Source organism: Poecilia mexicana, unplaced genomic scaffold (assembly GCF_051168715.1).
Source record: "Poecilia mexicana isolate PSO_F unplaced genomic scaffold, ASM5116871v1 scaffold_3, whole genome shotgun sequence".
NCBI classification, from domain to species: domain Eukaryota; kingdom Metazoa; phylum Chordata; class Actinopteri; order Cyprinodontiformes; family Poeciliidae; genus Poecilia; species Poecilia mexicana.
In genome coordinates, this window is record NW_028263372.1 from 4,171,467 (window position 1) to 4,175,834 (window position 4,368).

Sequence of the window (4,368 nt, forward strand, 5' to 3'; positions counted from 1 at the left end):
GTTCCTGACTGTCTGGATAGAAGCTGAAGTTGGCTTCCGTTTGTAGCTTCTGATTTGGGAAATGGCTAAAGAGTGACTATAAAGGGGGCTCAGATGTATTTGCTGAACACTTTCTGTAAAAAAATTTATTGAACAGTACAATAGGTGCGCAACGGCTGTTCGTAACCAGACAACCAAAATCAACAGAAGGCTAGATAGTGGTAAAGGCAAAAAATTAGATCATGTTAAGCATTCTTCAAAATAAAAGACTTCCTCTCTCCTCCCTTTTGTCAAAATAAATCATAAATAAAGCTTTGAATTTAATTATTTTTCACGTCACCTTTTTGTAATTATGTACAATCAAGTTAAATTCGGTAAATAATAATAAGCATGTAAATTATACTTAGCATATGACTGTATATATGACCTGTGTTGCCCGAGACACACAACCATGCACACACACACCTAGGGACAATTTGGAGAGGCCAATTAACCTGACAGTCATGTTTTTGGACTGTGGAAGGAAACCGGAGTACCTGGAGAAAGCCACGCATGCACAGGGAAAACATGCAAACTCCATACAGAAAGACCCGTGCCAGGAATCGAACCCAGAACCTTCTTTGCTGCAAGGCAACTGCTCTACCAACTACACCACTGTGCAGCCCTGTAAATAAGTAACTAATCATATAAATTATATTTAACATACAAGTGTTAAGAAATCACCTGATATGCTTTAAAAACAAACATACATCGACACTTCAAATCTGGAGTAGATTATTCTACGCCAATGGCAGAATATTTTAAACCTAGTTTGTGATTTGTGAAATCTTTATCTGAATTGTGAAACTTCAGTAATGAGATATTTAAAAACCTTTTTTCATCTGGAATGCTGGAATGGATTAGAAATGAACTATCACATTTGCAATATTTGCTATTATTTTAACCTGTTTTCTTTCAGGTTTTTTCCTAGAGCACCTGCCTTTTTGTTTGGGTGTTGTGGTTTACAGGGATGCATCAGCTGGGATAATAATGCCAACAACTTTTCAGATTTTGTCATCATGCAATATGAGATACCCATGTCCTTAATTGGTCACATAAATATTATAAATATGACAATATTTCCAAAATTCTACTGGCATAATAAATAACCGTAGTGGAATTGGTGATTGTTGAACTGTAAAACTATAATGAAACTGTCAAACCTAAATTTTGAGCTTTTATGTCTAAAACACTAGTAAAACACTAAACACTAGGATATTTAATTGTATTTAAAATTATCTGTGTATGTGTGTGTACATATGTGTGTACGGGTGTGAATTTGCAGACTCATGTACACTATAAAGGTGTGTTTTAATAAAGTCCCTCTGAATATCATTGGTGACCACACTTCAGTCCGGTAGGTGGCGGTAAATGCACTTTAAGTTGATTGCCATCCGCCAAAAAGACACAAAAGAAGAAGACGATGGTGGCGGTAATCTGGCGGTAATGTGCTCTGGCACACAGGGAAGACAACTTTACCCGGCTTACCTTGGATAGCCTACATCTCGTGAGGAATTGCTAAAATTATGGACACTCCTTTGCTACGTTTCCTGCGAAACCGCGGCGTACCAGAAGAGTGCCTCTCGCGCATGGAAGAGGAGCATGTAAGTCTGTTATACGTGCATACTATTAACTAGTACGTTATCACTCATTAGCATCATAAGGCTAGTTTTTTCGTTTTGGCTAGCATACGTTTAACTTAATATTTTACTTATAAGATGAAGACTCAAACTAAACTAATGTCAATTTCTTTCTGTCTTTTTTTAACATAATTGTTTCATATTCACTTTAATTATTACACGAAGCTGACCTTCCGATTGGTTCTTCTGGTTAGGAAAATTACTGACGGGCGACTCCACCTTCTATTTTACTACCTTCCTCATCTTCAATCTACTCTAGTTAAAAATTTACAACACCTAGACACTTCAAACTTGGACTGGATTATTCTCAACTAATAACAGAATATTTATAGCCATGTTGGGGATTTGTGAAGCTTTTTTTTCCTAATTTGTGAAACTTAAATTGCAATTTTTAGCCTTTTTGTGCCTCTGTATCACACTAGTTGTAGATTGTGATGGCTGAAGGATGGTGATGGTGAAGAAAAAGATCTTCTGCCGTGGCCTGTTAAGCGAAGTGAAGTTTCACAAATCAGAAAAACGTTTCACAAATTCCAAACATGGTTTTAAATATTCCGCTGTTACAGTAGAATGATCCAGTCCAAGTTTGAAGGGTCTAGGTGTTGTAGTTTTTTAACTAGGTAGTGAAAAATTTGGTGGAAATGCCCTTTAGTCATTTTCCAAATAGGAAGCTGGAGTCAGAAACCAACTTCAGCTTTGTGATTTACCTTGTGCTAAATGGCCTCATGCACATGCACAATCCAATAAATGGGCTCTAAAAAAGACAAGACGAATTGAGCTAGGGTGGATTCATGATGGAAAACAAGTCAGGACACGCAAGGGAGGTGGAACAAGGACACTTGATGTACCCAAAGACACAAAGAAATCAGATCTTCTTAATTATTCCAAAGAATTTTTTTTCCCCAATGGAAAATGTAGATTTGGAAGTTTTGAGACATTGAGTCATGACATACTGGATTTCCAGGAAGAAGCTGTGTTAGACGACAATATTACAGTGGGAGAACTGTACTCTGTTGTTAGATTACGAAGGTTGAGATGTTACTTTTCCACTAACAGCAAGATCAACTTGGAGGGAGAGGAATCTGAAGGAAATAATCTACAAACAACAGACATAGATGAAACTGATCAAGAAAGTGAACATCTTTTTATTCTGTCATCAGACTTAGAACTTGAACCAGATCCTTTGTCTGATGAATCAGAAGTCACATTCGGCCCAGCTTCAAATGCAGAGCATTTGAAGCTCTGCATTTGAAGAGCTTCAATGCATTCAAAGCATTGAGCATTCAAAGCTCAATGCTTTGAATGCATTGAGCATTCAAAGCTCAATGCAGAGCTTTGAAGCTCTGCATTGAAGCTCAAATGCAGAGCTTCAAAGGCTCTGCATTTGAAGCTGGGCCGAATGTGACTTCTGTGAATGTGACACCTGGAATAGTCCAGGTGAACTTGATGACACCATCATCTATCAGTTTGATGGAGACGAGCAAGACTTCATATCTGTGAAAATTCCATCCACAAGCGGAACTCGCTTAAGTCCTGCACAGATGATGAAGGAAGCACCAGCGCAGCTTCAAATGAAATAGTGTCTATCACTATAAAACTAAACAGGAGTAATCTTCTTGAGGAGATGATAACACAGTTCAAGGATAAAACACTCCTTAGACAAACACTAAAATTTAGTTTCATAGATGAGAAGGGAGCTGATGCAGATGGTGTCTCAAGAGATGTGTATGCCACGTTTTGGACTGAGTTTATGGACCGCATCGCAGAAGGGGAGGAAGTAAGGGTTCCATCATTGCCTAACAGATGGCAAAAACAAGAGTGGAAATCCATTGGCCGGATACTGCTTAAGGGATTTAAAGATCATGGATACTTTCCTTGTCGCCTGGCCCCTGCTTTTACAGTTGCTCTCATTTGTAGTGAGAGTGAAGTCTCTGAGGAAATGTTGTTGTGTAAATACTTCCTTTTCAGAATCATTTGGTAGGGTACACATTATTTCTTAAATAAAAGAGAAACTTAAAACTGATACAATGCGGATGGAGTGAAAATGTTAAATTAATAACTACATTTCAAATGTTATAGTTATAATAAATATAACACATCAATTACATACCATTGCAAGATGGTATGCAAGTGTTATATCATAATATGCTAGCTACAGCAGGTTCATGCAAGCTTACTCTCAAGAATAAAAAGCAGATGTTTGGTTAATTAATCCATGCGTGGCTTATTTGTGTGTTCTCAAAACTGTCACACTTTTTAAAAAATAGAATGATTAAAAATCTAGTATTTGAATTTTCCTCCAGCTATTTTAAATTAAATATATATATTTTGTTTTTTATGTCTTGCAACATAATACATAAGAACTTTGTGCAAAGCTTATAGAGGACACACAGCCATCAAAGCTCATGGAACAAGGTTTATGCTAAAGCCATCAGGATTACAAAATGCAACAGTCCAACAAAGGAGAGATTTTGTGGATATGCTGCACTGAAAAAAAAACAACCTCTGACATGTGCAGCAGATTCAGCAAAACTGTGTGCCATAGTGGTGTCAGATGAAGAGACCGGATCAGTGCTGGCTGCTGTTTCTTTATCCATTTGAATTTTGTTATTTTATTCTTAAATTTCTATTTTTTGCATTATTTACGGAGTTTATTTGTAGGTTGATAATTGTTGATTTTATTTATTTTTTGTTTTATTATTTTTCTTATTTA

General features: G+C 36.8%; 1 pseudogene; it reads left to right on the forward strand.

The window, feature by feature from the left end:
* Window positions 1-1,544: 1,544 nt before the first annotated feature.
* Window positions 1,545-3,636, forward strand: LOC148160118 (uncharacterized; annotated as a pseudogene).
* Window positions 3,637-4,368: the final 732 nt, after the last annotated feature.